The following is a 14922-nucleotide window of genomic DNA, read 5'->3' on the forward strand; positions in this document are numbered from 1 at the left end:
GAGGTGATATAGTTAGACCTGAAGCTTAAAAAACTCATTTTTTGCAGTGAAGTGGAAGATGAACTGGAATGGAATGGTTGGTTCATTGTTGTCCTTCATTCTTAAAGATTACCAAAATGACATCACCATGCTGAAGTCAAGGTACAACATGTCCAACTGTGGCTGATCAGGTAAATATGAGTTTGGAAGGCTCTAATACATGTTGAACACAAGTAGTTCATATGAACATTTGGAATGTAGATGTTTCTAAATTTGCTCCTCTCTTGTTCCTTTTGTGCTATTACAATTCTGTTTTGCTCATAGGGTATGGTTTCTTTTTTGTTTAGACATGCAATGTTGGGCAGTCCTATGTCAGTATCTCCTGCATCTCACAATCAGTTGCAAAGTTCTTCAGACACACCATGAGAACATCCTTGTATTACTTCTGATCTCCATGCCAGTACTTGCTTTGTGTGAGTTCTCCATAAAATAATCTTTTAGGCAAACATTCTTTTGGCATTCAAACAATGTGGTCAACTCTTTGGAGTTGTGTTCCCTGCAGCAAAGTTTAAATGATTGGCAGGTCAGCTCAAGAAAGGAGCTCAGTGTCTGGAATCTTATTCTGCCAGATGAACTTCATAATCTTCCTAAGACAATTAAAATGTAAGTGATTCAGGTTCCACTACTGGTAGATTGTCCAGGTTTCACAGTGCTTCTGCAGACCTTCAGTTTGGTAGGTAATCTAATGCTCTTCTTTCCCACACTTTCCTTTTGGAGCCTCCCCAAAACTATACTAGTTCTGGCAATGTGTATGTCAACCTCATCATCTATGCATACTTCACTGGAAAATATACTTCAAAGGTAAGTGAACCTTTCCACAGCATTCAAAATTTCTCTATTTATTATAACAAATTGTTTCATGTATGGATGGAGTGGTGCTAGCTGGTGTTAGTATCTGTGTTTTCTCCATATTGATTATCAGGCCAAAATCAGCAAAAGTTGCAGAGAATTGATCTATACTTTATTGCCTCTCAACCTCAGAGGCTACATTAAGTTCACAGTCACCTGTGGATAAAAAGTCACCCACCAAATCACCCTCCACTTTAATCTTGGCTTGTAGCCTTTTCGAGTTAAATGAGTTACCATCAGTGTGGTAGCTGCCTTCAATGTCATTTTCATTCTTGTTTAAAGGTGTCTGACAACATCACTGCTAAAAAGCATAGAAGCAAGCAATACGGCCTTGCTTTATTCCACTAGTAACTTGAAAAGTGCAAAACTGTTGTCCATTACCCAGAATCCATGAAAGCATGCTATTATTAAACATGTACAATACTGATGAACTTCTCCAGCCATCCAAATTTTGCTATAATTTTCCACATACCCTCACAATTGACAGTATCAAAGGCCTTGGTCAGAATGACAATTATTGTGCACAGATCTCTGTTCTGCCCCTAGCATTTTCCCTGGAGTTGTTGAGCAGCAAACTCTATATGGACCAATCCTCAGTCTTTTCTGAGACAACACTGACTTTCTGGTAGATGAGCATCTTCCAGGTGAAGGATCAGCCTATTAAGGAGGACTCTGTCAAGAATCTTTCTGGCAATGACCAAGAGAGAAACCCTGTACATGCCATAGTTGTCACAGAATAGTCTATTTCTCTTTCCTTTATAGATATGGACAGTGGAGATAACCTTGAACTCCTGGAGCTAACCTCCTCTTGCCATATAACCTAAAAATTTCCATCAGCTTTTGTATGAGCCGTGGGCTCCCTTCCTGGTAAATCTCAACTAGAATATAATCAGTACCAGACACTTTGGAACACAAGAGGAGCCTAATGACATTCAAAACCTCTTCTCTAGTTGGAAGTTTGGCTAGGAAGGGATTGACTTCAATCTGATACATAGTCAATGGCTCCAGCATTGATTGATGACAGTCTGTTGAGAATACCATGGAAGTGTTCAGCCCATCTCTCCAGGATCACGTTCTTATGTTCTTATCAATGTGGATCCATCAACACTGAGTAGCTGAGATGTATCATAAGTCTTTGGTTCATAAATAACCTTCAGGGAATTATAAAAGTGCTTTAAATTGTTTTTATCTGCATAAAACTGAATTTCATCTACCTTCTTACTGAGCCAAGAATATTGCATCTCTCTAAGCTTCACTTATACTTTACTTTTCATGGAGTTAAATATTGCCTTCCTAGCAATGGACAAACTATGCTATTGATAAACCCTATGGAGTTCTCATTTTTCCTTTAGAAGCTTTTGAATTTCCCCATCATTTTGGTCAAACCAATCTTGATACTTATGAGTATTCTGGCCCAGATGAGTAAATGCTGTGCTCTACACCAAAGCTCTGAAAGCTGCCCACTCCTTTTCTGCTCCACTGTTGCCAACCTTGGTTGGCTTAGCTTTTCCTCTAAGTCAGCAACAAACAACTCAAGCTTGGGGAAGTGCTTTTAATCTACTGACATTGAGTCTTCTGACGGTCATCTTGCCCTAGAGAAGCCACTTTTGTTGAATGTGAATGTTTAGCTTAGAGAAGATAACAATCTGCACCACACATTGCCTTAGTCACTCACATTCTGTCTATCTCATCTACTTATAATGACTTAGTATATTAAATGACAACATTTGCTTCAAGGTTACATCTGTGGTGGCAACTAGGTGACACAGTGAATAGTGCTCTGGCCTTGGAGTCAGGAGGACCTGAGCTCAAATCCAGCCTCAGACACTTAACACTTACTAGCTGTGTGACCCTGGGCAAGTCACTTAACTCTGATTGCCTCACCAAAAAAAGCAAAAAAAATTTTAAAAAAAGGTACATCTGTGAAATATTTTTTTGTTTTTTTTGTTTGTTTGTTTTGTTTTGTTTTGTTTTGTTTTCGTGAAGACAGTATTGGTGATGAGAAAGTCACTAGATGCGCAAGTCTTCAGTAGTAAGTGACTGTTGCTGTTGCAGTTTCCAACTCCTTTCTTCCCAAGGCCTCCCTGACATGTCTGATAGTCTGGAATTAAAGTCACCCCAAATTTTAAGCTTGCCCCACTTTTGCACATTGATGATGAGAGTCTCCAGGTCTTCATAAAATTTTCAGAGTTTGTCATGGTGGGAATATATGCATTTTTTTTTTTGGTGAGGCAATTGGGATAAAGTGACTTGCCCAGGGTCACACAGCTGGATTTGAACTCAGGTCCTTCTGACTCCAGGGCCAGCACTGTATCTACTGTACCATCTATCCACCCCTAGCATATGCACTGATGATTGTAGTGTGGCTTTTTCCTTCAAGTAGCAGTCACATTGTCATGAGTCTGTTATTCACACCTTTTGGTAGGCATACAAGCTTGTTGACTAGATAAGTTTTGATTGTAAAACCTATACCACTTCATGACACTCCCCATAACTATGGCCCCTCCAGAAAAATATGTCTCCAGGGGGACAGAGCCAAGATGGCAGAGTAAAAGCAGTGACTTGCTTGAACTCTCCCCCAAACCCCTCCAAATATCTGTAAAAAATGGCTCTAAACAAAATCTAAAGCAGCAGAACCCACAAAAAGACAGAGTGAAACAAATTTCCAGCCCAAGACAACCTGAATGGTTGATTGGAAAGGTATATTACATTGGGCTGAGAGACGAACACAGTTTGGCATGGGCACATAGGCCTCAGTGAACCTGGAACAGACCTCAGAGGACTGAATCACCGGCAGCTGTGGCAGTTTCCAGACTTCTCAACCCATGAATGCCAAAGACAACTTAGAAGATCATATGAAAAGTCTGTCTGTGGTGAGAGAGAAGCACTGGGTCCCAGTCCCTTTCCCTGAGTTCTGCCCTGGGGTGGCGCCTGCCTCTAGACCTTCTGGCCCACAGACTGAGGAGGAATACAGTGGCTGATCAGAGGGGGATTGCAGGGATCTCTTTGCTGGTGCAGGATTCTCTTGCTTTGCACGTGCTTGGATCTAGGTCACAGTTCTGGGTGGCTATCCTGGTGAGAGGAGGAGTACTGGCATGGCGGAGCTTGTAGTGGCTGTGGAGAGTGAATCCTCCTCACAGTTCCAAGACAGAAAAGAGTGCTTGTGGTCACTCATAGACCAGAGCACAGGCCAGGAAAGGAGTAAACACCTCACCCTTGATCATAGCACCTTAGAAGAATTGAAAATTTTCAGGTCCCTAGAAGTATCTCCTAAAACAGCTGCACAAAACCCCTGAAGCTTGGGACAGTACTTTCTCCACACTGGAAGCAAACTCCTACCCTAACAAAGAGTTTATAACTCAAGTAATTGACTGGGATCATGAGCAAACAGCACAAAAAGAATTAGACCATAGAATCTTTCTTTGGTAACAGAGAAGATCAAAACAAATAACCAGAAGAAAACAACACAGTCAAAGCTCCGACATCCAAAGCCTCCAGGAAAAATATGAATTGGTCCCAGGCCATGGAAGAGCTCAAGAAGGATTTTGAGAAGCAAGTGAGAGAAGTAGAGGAAAAACTGAAAGTGATGCAAGAAAATCATGAAAAAACAAGTCAACAGCTTGCTAAAGGAGACCCAAAAAAATACTGAAGAAAATAACACCTTAAAAAATAGCCTAACTCTAATGGCAAAAGTGGTCCAAAAAGCCAATGAAGAGGATGACTTAAAAAGCAAAATTGGCCAAATGGAAAAGGAAGTCCAAAAGCTTACTGAAGAAAATATTTCCTTAAAAATTAGAATGGAGCAATTGGAAGCTGGTGACTTTATGAGAAATCAAGAAAATGTAAAACAAATTGAAAAGAATGAAAAAATAGAATATCTCATTGGAAAAACAGTTGACCTGGAAAATAGATCCAGGAGAGAGAATTTAAAAATCATTGGACTATCTGAAAGCCATGACCAAAAAAAGAACCTAGACATCATCTTTCAAGAACTTATCAAGGAAAACTACCCTGAACTTTGAGAACCAGAGGGCAAAATAGAAATTGAAAGACTCCACCAATCACCTCCTGGAAGAGATCCCCAAAGGAAAACTCCTGGGAATGTTGTAGCCAAATTCCAGAGTTTCCAGGTCAAAGAGAAAATATTGCAATCAGCCAGAAAAAAAAACAATTCAAGTATTGTGGAAACACAATCAGGATAACAAAAGATTTAGCAGCTTCTACATTAAGGGACTGAAGGGCTTGCAATATAATATTCCAGAGGGCAAAGGAGATAAGATTACAACCAAGAATCAGTTACCCAGGAAAACTGAGCATAATCCTTCAGGGAAAAAATGGATATTCAGTGAAATAGAGGACTTTCAAGCATTCTTGATGAAAAGACCAGAACTGAACAGAAAATTTGACTTTCAGATACAAGACACAAGTGAAACATGAAGAGGTACACAGGAAAGAAAAATCATAAGAAACCCATTAAAGTTGAACTGTTTATATTGTGCTTGGAAAGATGATGTTTATAACTCATGAGTCCTGTGTCAGTATTAGAGTAGTTAGAGGGAAAAAATTATATGTATGTATGTATATAGATAGATAGAGGGCACTGGGTGAGTTGAAGATGAAGGGGTGATATCTAGAGAATAAAATTAAGGGGTTGTGAGAGGATTATACTGGGAGAATGAGAAAGGGAGAGATAGAATGGAGTAAATTATCTCACATGAAACAGACAAGGGAAGCCTTTTACAGTGGAGGGGAAATGGGGGAAGGTGAGAAGGAATGAGTGAATCTTACTCTCATAACATACACACTCAATTGAGTATGGAAATCTATCTTACCCTATAGGAAAATAGGGGGAAAAGGAGACAAGAGAGCAGGGGGATGATAGAAGAGAGGGCAGATTGGGGGAGGAATAATTAGAAGCAAACACATCTGAGGAGGTTCAGGGTCAAAAGAAATAATAGAATAAATGGGGGCGCAGGATAGGATTAAGGGAAATATATTTAGTTTTTCACAACATGTCTACTGTGGAAGTGTTTTGCATAACTACACATGTATAACCTGTATCGAGTTGTTTGCCTTCTCAATGAGGGTGGGTGGGGAGGGAGGATGGGAGAAAATTTGGAAGCCAAAATTTTAAAAACAAAAGTTAAAAAAATGTCTTCACATGCAACTGGGAAATAAGATATACAGGCAATGGGGTATAGAAATCTATCCTGCCCTAGAGGAATATTGAAGGGGAAGGGGATAAGAGAAGCGGGGGAGAGATAGAAGGGATGTCAGATTAGGGGTATACAGAATGCATGCCATCTTGGGGTGGGGGAGGGATGAGATGGGGAGAAAATTTGGAACTCAAAATCTTGTGGAAGTGAATGTTGAAAACTAAAAATAAATTAATTAAACAAAAAGAAAAAAGAAAAACAGGTATCCAGCTTTGATTTTAGTAAGCTGACCTTCATTTGCCAGCCTTGTTTCACTCAGGGCTACTATTTGGTTGAGGTACCTGCTAAGTTCTCTCACAACAAGAACAAATTGTCTTTCAGATCTACTGGATTTCATGAGCTCATAAAAGTGCACACATTCCATGTTCTGATGGTTCATGGAATCATCTGCAAAAGTTTTTGTGCATATGTGTCTGTGTGTATGTGTGTGTGTATGTGTGTTTCAAACACACGGTATAATCCCTGCCTGCTGTGGCAAGCAGACCAGGGTTGGGTGAAGCAGACAATTTTAAGAGCACCTTTTCTAGCCCCTTTCTCATGCTAAGAGGTGACCAATACTGTTCTTTAAATGGGCTGCTCAGACTTTTAGGGGACTGCCAAATCCCACTGCTGCTTCAGTTCAGTGAGAAGATGGCTCCATGTCCTGGACCACCTATGTTCAGGGTTGTGTCTACAACTCCCAATGTGTCCACACCTGATCTTTAGTCATTTGTCTGTCACCACAGGATTTTGAGGTAGGTAAAAATGATAAAATGGCATATATGGTGTCTTGTGATTTGTGCAAAATGTTTTACTGGGATGTAGCCACTGCACATGCTATAGTTTCTTGGAGCTACAGGTGAGAGTTGAGTGAGTCATGAGGACACCAAATGTGGATGAAGCAGTTCTGAAAAGGGTTTGGCAGTCCTTAAACTGGAGGTACTAGTCTTCCCTGAACACCTGTCACTATAATAGCCTAGACATGAGGTGATAAGAGCCTGAACAAGAATGGTGGCTTTTTCAGTGGAAAGAAAAGGATGTATATAAGAGATGTTGTTGAGGTAGAAGTAAGATTTGGCAACATATTGGCTCTGTGGGATGAGTACAAATGAATCTTTAAACAAAACACAGAGGTTGGAGCTTGATTGACTAGGAGAACTGTGGAGCTTTTGAAAATAGCAGGAAAATTAGGAAAGAAAAGGGTTGAAGAGAAAGAAAATTGGTTCTCTTATGGGCCTTTTAAGTTTGACATGTGATATGCAAAAGATATTTTGTAGTGCAAAACTGGAGCTCAGGAGAGATATTAAGGCTGGGTATAGAGATCTATGAATCTTCTGTATAGTGTTAATAATTGAACCCATGGGCGCTGATCAAATCACCAAATGAGTTTGTATGTGAGAAGAAGAGAAAAAAGGAGCCAGAATAGACCTTTGACTGTTACCCATTTCTTAAAGAGCCTGACCTTGATGAAAAAGAGGCAACAGAGACTGAGCAAGAATGGTCAGACTATTAGGAAAAGCACCCACAGAAAGAATGCACTCTCATAAAAAATCACTATAAAACAAATTTGAGATATTCTGGACACAGTCTATTACACAGATGTTCTTCATTTGGAACTTGCAGAATGTGTATGATCAAGTCACCATGGGAAAAGAAAAGTAAGGAAAAGGCAGTCTTCATCTGTCCCTGAGAAATCTACCAATTTTGAGCACATTCCTTTCAAAAATTTCTTGGACCCCCAACACTTTCCAGTAGCTTAAGGGGAAAAAAAGTGTTGGTGATCTTAACTAGTATAATTTGAACTTATTCTTTGAGAAAATAGCCTGCTATAGGTTGGGGAAAGAGTTAGCCATATAAATTCAGTTGTGTGAAAAGGCTTCCAAACCAAAAGGAGAAGAAATATTAAAATAATTGTGGTTGTATCCTTATGCAGTTTCCACATGGAGGCATCCAAGAAAGCCTCAATAAAGTCAGGGAAATTGTCCTTTCTCTAAGGATAAGACAGGAGAAAATGGATGGAAAGTAATGGGGAAGGATGCAGATAGTATAAGAACTTAGAACAAAGCCACCAGTAACATTATACAAGGGAGGTAAACCAAGAACTTGAAAGGGAAATATTGAGAATAAGTCCAGCCCCATTATAGATGGTTGGTTGATTGTTGTCCTTTGTTCTCGAAGAGGACCAAAAAGACATCACTGTGTTGGGGTCAAGTTACAATGTGTCTGATTGTGGCTGATCAAACCAATATGAGCTCAGAATACTTTGTCACAGGTCAGCCACAAATACTCCATGTGCACATTTGGCGTGAATTCTCTAATTTGTGCATCTTGTATTTCTTTTGAGCTACTTCAATTCTGCTTTGCTCATACAACAGAGCACCTTCTCTGATGAGGGCATGCTATGCTGGGTAGTCCTGTGCCAGTGTCTCCCATGTCACATGATCAATTCCAAAGTTTTTAAAAGAGATCTTGAGAGTGTCTGTGTCACTTTTTCTGACCACTGTGGCCTAGGTGCAGGCCAGAAGCAGGCCCTGCCCCAACAAGCCAGTATGGGCTTTAGAGGCAAATGAATCAATAACAGTGACTCCCAGAGCTCTCAACTCACAGACAATAAGGGGGTCATATGACTGGTGAGAATGAGATTACAAAGGACTCTTAGCAGGCACTGGGTGTAGGACACTTTTGCAATGCCCAAATAGAGATCAATGGGCAAAGAAATGAGAGTGATACAAAAGAATCATGAAAACAGTCAACAGTTTTCTAAAGGAAGCACAAAAATGAAAAAAAAAAGATGAACAAACATTCACTGAACAAAATAACTTCTCAAAAAGTAAAATTGGCCAAATGGAGGAGGCATGAAAATTCACTGAGGAAAAGAACTACTTAAAAAGCAGAATTGGCAAATGTATTTAAGGCATTCTAATAATTCTTAAATTATCTCTCTTTGATCTATTTTCTAGGTCAGTTGTTTTTTTCCAATGAAATATTTCACATTTTATTCTATTTTTTTCATTCTTTTGCTATTAATTTTTTCTTGCTGTCTCATTGAGTCATTGGCTTCCACTTGCCCAATTCTCATTTTTAAGGAATTATTTTCTTTATTTAGCTTTTGTAGTTACTTTTCCATTTGGCAAATTTCACTTGTTAGTATATAAAATAAACCTATATAGGGGGCAGCTAGGTGGTGCAGTGGATAGAGCACTGGCCCTGGATTCAGGAGGACCTGAGTTCAAATCCAGCCTCAGACACCTAACACTTACTAGCTGTGTGACCCTGGACAAGTCACTTAACCCCATTGCCTAGCCAAAATAAATAAATAAATAAAAATAAAATGAATCCATATAAATCATTAACATTTCTATAGAATACGAACAAATCTCATCAGGAAGAAATAAAAAGAGAAATTCAATTTAAAATAACTTAGGCAATATAAAATACTTGGGAGTCTACCTGCCAAGACAAACTCAAGGACTACATAAACACAATTACAATACACTTTTCATACAAATAAAGTTAGACCTAAACAATTGGAAAATATTAATTGCTCATGGACAGGCTAAGACAATATAGCAAAAATGACAATTCTACCTACATTAATTTACTTATCAATGCTATACCAATTAAACTACCAAAATATTTTATAGAGCTAGTAAAAATAATAACAGATTTCATCTGGAAGAATATTAAGAAAATCAAGGCAATCAATTTAGAAAATAAAAACTAAACATTTGAAGGAAGGTTGCTTAACCATACCAGACCTCAAACTGTATTACAAAGCAGGAATCCTGAAAACAATATGGTACTGGTTAAGAAATAGAGTGGTGGATCAGTAAAATAGATCAGGTCCACAATAGACAGTAGAAAATGTTCATAATAGTTGAGTGTTCAATAAGCCCAAAGATCTAAACTTTTGGAAACAATAGTAAGTATTTGACAAAACTACTGGGAAAACTGAAAAACAGCTTGGGAAAAATTAGGTGCAGATCAATATTTCACATTGTTGAGGTCTAGGGTTGCTGGGAACCCCAAAATTCATGGGCAAAAGATGTGGGTCCTGCCTCAAATGAATTAGACTCAAGCCTTCTTTCAGTCGGAGACAAGGTTCATTATATTGAGGTGGGTGAGATTTTAAGAATCCACCCTATTGTGACACATGTATTGACAAGTGGGTCAGACACTTAAAGAATCTGAGCAGAGACAGGTTTATTATATCACCAATAGAAGCGGATCAGACTCTTAAGGAATCTGAGCACTTTAATAGAGGAAAGATGGACCATTTATACAGAAGACTGTGGGAAGACCTGAGTGTGATCAAAGAGTGGCCAAGTAGTCTGGAGTGACTGGGAAGTAACAGAGAAGGACTCACAAGGGCCAGGTGCCCCAGGCAAACACCAGGGACCTAGGCCACATGGAAGGGGACTAGATGGAATTAAGGAGTGGAGGTAGTGTGGAAGTAACAGACAATGAAAGATTAGGCTAGATTAGAGGTATCAGAGAATTGGAGATTGTGGCTAGGTCAAAGCCATAATATAAGGACAGTTGAAAGGATTATACTGGGAAGGTCTGGTTACCCCAGGTGAATGCCAGGGACCTGGGCCACATGGGAAAGTTCAAGGCCTTTCAGAAGTCCATCATAAGCACCCCATCATTACCATATACCAAGATAAGGTAAAAATTTGGTACATGATTTAGACATAAAGGGTGATGCCATGGCCAAATTAGGTGAGCATGGATCTATGGGAAAGGGAAGAATTTAGGACCAAATAATACATAGAGAAGATTACAAGATGTAAAATAAATAATTTTGATCATATTATATTAAAAAGAGTTTGCACAAATGAAAACAAATAACTCAGCATTAGAAGGAAAGCAGAAACCTGGGGGAATTTTTTATAGAAAAAGTCTCTGACAAAAGGTTCATTTCTCAAAGATATAAAGAACTGAGTCAAATTTATAAGAATACTGGTAACTCTCCAATTGATAAATGGTCAGAGGATATAAACAGGCAGTTTTCAAATGAAGAATCAAAGCTATCTATAGTCATATGAAAAAAATGTTCTATCACTATTCATTAGAAAAATGCAAATTAAAACAACTCTGAGGTACTATCCCAAACCTACCAGATTGACTAATATGACAGAAAAAGAAAATTATAAATATTGGAGGGGATATGGGAAAATAGGGATACCAATGCATGGTTGGTAGAGTTGTAGACTGATCTAAGCATGCTGGAGAGCAATTTGGAATTATGCCCAAAGGACTGTAAAGCTGTGAATATCCTTTGACCATGCAATACTGCTACTAGGTCTATATCCCAAAGAGATCATAGAAAAGGGGAAAAGGACCCATTACAAAAATATTTTTAGCAGCTCTTTTTGTGGTGGCAAAGAATTGGAAATTATGGGGATGCCCATCAATTGGGATTGGCTAAACAAGTTGTGGGATGTGATTCTATTGGAATACTATTGTGCTATAAGAAATGTCAAACAGAATGACTTCAGAAAAACTGGAAAGACTTACATGAACTGATTCTGAGTGAAGTGTATGGAACCAGGAGAACATTGCACACAGTAACAACAATATTGTATAATGATCAACTGTGAATGACTGAGCTATTCTCAACAATACAAGAATTACAGAAAATTCTAAAGGACTTATAATGAAAAATGCTATCCACCTCCAGAGAAAGAAATGATGGAGAGTGAATGCAGATCAGAGCATATTATTTTTTACTTTATTTTTTCATGTTTTTTTCTTTATTTGGCTATATCTTCTTTCACAGCATGACTAATACGGAAATAAGGTTTGCATGTTTGCACATGTATATTCTACACTAAATTGCTTACCATCTCAGAGAAGATAGAGAAAATTTGGCACTAAAAATAAAAAAAAATGTTACAAATTGTTTCTACTTGCAATTGGGAATAATAAAATATTATGTTAATAAATTTTCAAAAAGTCTTATTCCCACCTGCCACCCAATACAGGATTAACTAAACATTTTCATCACAAAATCTTTGTGCTGTAGGCAGTATAAATATAATACCCATTTTACACATAAAACAATAATTATTTGTATGTGCCTATCATAAGCCATTTACTATACTAAGAACTGAAGATTCAGAAAAAAAATTAAATAGTCCCTATCTTTAAGTACTTCACATTTTTTTCAGACATCACACATATATGTGTACTATACAAAATAAATACAAGTTCATTTTTTTTGTGCTGAGAATCCTAGCAAGTGAATGTTGGTGTTGGGGGAAAGGCAGAGTGGTCAGGAAATAGTCATTTGGAGAATTGCTCTTGAACTGATTTTTGAAGGAAAAAATGCCTCCTAGGTTGGGGGAGGAAGTACATCCCTGTTTTGGGAACTGGGGAAGGGGAAGACATCATAAAAGCTTTGGAGGGGGGAAGAGAGATGGAATGGTGTGTGTGAAATGCAGCAAGAAGGCTGATTAGACTGGGCCATATCGTGAGGAAAAGTGATTAATGTCAAATATTCATCTGTAAGCATGTTTCATCCATTTAATTTTTCCTATGTGGATTGTTAGACTACTATCTTCTGACTGATCTTGAATCTCATTTAGGAGGCCCTGTAATAGTCTGAGGCCTGGTGTAACAAGCAAAATCTAATCCATGAATAGGAGCATCGGGAGGCTCCCATCATACTCGGGGAATCTCTTTTTCTTTTTAGACATTGCACAACACATTTTCCATGACATGGTGAATACATCCTGTGAGTGTATAACTCCTAATGCGTATAACAAACTCCACTCAGTTAGCCCATCAACATATCTTTCATAAGGCACTGCTGATGAACAATGAACTGGGGCTAGAATTGAATAGGAGAAAGTGATTAGGCTGGACTGCACTTGAGTAAATGAACTATATCGTCAGTGACTGATTGTAAACATCTCCTAGAAACAAAAATAAAAACAAAATCTTTTCAACGTTAATATTTTCCTGGGAGTGTTATGTGACTAGACCATTATCTGTGAAGAATTAATAGTTATGCATAGCATAAAAAACAAGGGGGATTTATCACGGGCATAAGTAAGTTACAGTAGCACTATTTCATACACAAATTATAGAAAAGACATCAGACTAGAAAATAAATAGTGTACTAATTGTGTACTAATATTTAAGTTGCAAGACTGGCTGATAGCAGTTGGGTAGCCTCATTATTTCTTTGGAATCCATAAAAATTTTTGAAAGATCTAGAGGAGATGTTCTTTAATTTTTTGTGTCAGGGTCCTCTTTGGCAATTGGTGAAAGTCTAAGGACTTTTAAGGAAAAAATGTTTTTAAATGCATAAAATAAAATACATAAGATTATAAAATATTGGAATATAGTGAAATACAATTATCAAAATTTTAAAACATATGAACAAGTCCACAAACTACAGGGTAAGAGCTCTTGATCCAGTAGAAGGGCTCCTACTCATTTAGTAGTTCTTTCTTGAAATATTTATGGAAATTCCTGGACAAGAACCACAAGCATGAGAAGTTAAAGATCTGTGCCAATTTGAGATCTGCACCAGTAGAGAGAGTATTCACAGAAAATAGATGCAGATTCATAAATTTATATACACATATAGTGTACCTATGCCAACTCATCAGGGATTTTTGATTTACAATTGTGAGAACTATATACCCACCAATACAGATTACAAAAATATTTAACTGAGTTAGAAGTCTTAATTACCTGAGGCTCTTTTAAATTGTGACTTGTTTATGTTAATACATTGAATATAGTAAAGGTGAGATTTAAACAAAGATCTTCTTGACTGTGAGGACATTATTCTAGCCAATATTCCATACCTCCTCTTTTCTAAAGCAGCTGGCATTATAAATCTAACAAAACAAATTTTTCTTGTTGTTCAGTGGTTTCAGTCATGTCTGAATCTTCATGACTCCATTTGGAGTGTCTTGGCGAACATATTGGAGTGATTTGACATTTCCCTCTACAGCTAATTTTACAGATGAGGAACTGAGGCAGACAGGGCTAAGTGACTTGTCCAAGGTTACAGAGCTAGTAAGTGTCTGAGGCCAGATTTGAACTCAGGAAGATGACTCTTCCTAACTTCAGGTCTGGTGTTCTATCTACTGCAACACCTAAATACCAGACTACTCTTACAAATAATTACACAAATCACAAAATCCAAAGAATAAATGACTATATCATCTCTTCTTTAATTGCATTGTTACTAGCCAAAATTCTAGTTAGCCATTTTATCTCTAATATATATTTTTAGGATTCCTTGGGTTCTGTTTATGGTAAAATATAAAAAGGTAAATTATGGTATGATAGTATTAGAGATGCATTGAGGGTGAAAGGACCTGCATCATAGTCTTAGTTGTATAACTAACTAGAAGTATTGACTTAAGTCAATAAATAGCAGTTGCTATGGTATTATTTGTCTTGTAATATCTCTGGGCCCTACCTTTCCTTTGTTAGGACAATAAATGGAGTACATCTGATGAACAAGGTTCCTCCTACCTCTAAAATCTTGTAATATAAGCATAGTTATCCCAATATACAAACTGACCCAAATCAGGGACACAAAGGAAAAACATCCTCCTAGCAGAAGAAAGTTGCTGAATGATGTCTTCATATTACCACTTATTTTTTATCTCAAGAGAGAAGTCAATTGTATTTCAGATAAGTAGGAACTGCCAAGGACATAAAAGAAATGATTAGTTTGAATTTTATTCACAGCAAATACAACCTATTTAAATCTATACCTTTCTGAAGAAGAGAAATCCAGTGAATTTTACATTATTATTTAAAAGTAGTGCTGTTGCCTGCTACCTTTAATACATCTTTTCTTTTACGG

This window comes from Vombatus ursinus, unplaced genomic scaffold (assembly GCF_900497805.2).
Source record: "Vombatus ursinus unplaced genomic scaffold, bare-nosed wombat genome assembly UNPS02007344.1, whole genome shotgun sequence".
Taxonomy (NCBI): domain Eukaryota; kingdom Metazoa; phylum Chordata; class Mammalia; order Diprotodontia; family Vombatidae; genus Vombatus; species Vombatus ursinus.